Source organism: Apaloderma vittatum, unplaced genomic scaffold (genome assembly GCF_000703405.1).
Source record: "Apaloderma vittatum isolate BGI_N311 unplaced genomic scaffold, ASM70340v1 scaffold7517, whole genome shotgun sequence".
Classification (NCBI taxonomy): domain Eukaryota; kingdom Metazoa; phylum Chordata; class Aves; order Trogoniformes; family Trogonidae; genus Apaloderma; species Apaloderma vittatum.
Window position 1 is genome coordinate 4,265 of NW_009726611.1, and position 659 is coordinate 4,923.

Genomic DNA, 659 nt, shown 5'->3' on the forward strand with positions numbered 1-659 from the left:
ACTCACTAGCCTCTGGCCACTGATAAGAGCCCTTATCTAATTCCACACCCTGAATGTGAGGCTCTCCCAGTAGCCCTTCGTGTGGCCCTGCTTCTCCTGCCAGGTCTGTATCTCACACTTACAGGAGCACCATTCTGCTTTTTCTCTTTTGTGTCGCCCTCCCACCCACTCACCCAGAGCAAGTCATCCCTGGCGGGGGGTGCTCCAGGGTAGGGACGCAGAGCATTCATGCAAGGACTCTGGTGAAGCCAAATGCTCCAGGTCCATCCCTTCCCCCTGCAATTATACCCGTTGTCCTAACACACGGTGTGGCAGCCTCCCAACTGCATGGCCAGATGTGGTAACTTACTTCCACCAGATGTGTGCCTGTATCTTTCTGCACATCATGTGATCCAATACACATCAGCTTCTACACCGAGACTGCTAGAAGTCAGGAGATCTCCGCGGTTTTGGTGCCAGGTAGAAGAACAGGAAAGGATTGTTCCCTCCGTTTTTGTCAAAAACGAATGAGGACCAGAGGTAATCTAAGACACAACAGCCCACATCAGAATTAAAATCTCAGATGCTGGCACCAGGTCCTGTGCTTTAGACCATCATCTGCTCACTGTTGGCAGCTTTCCCCAGGCCCGCACCAGAAACCCCACGTTAGACAGACGCTG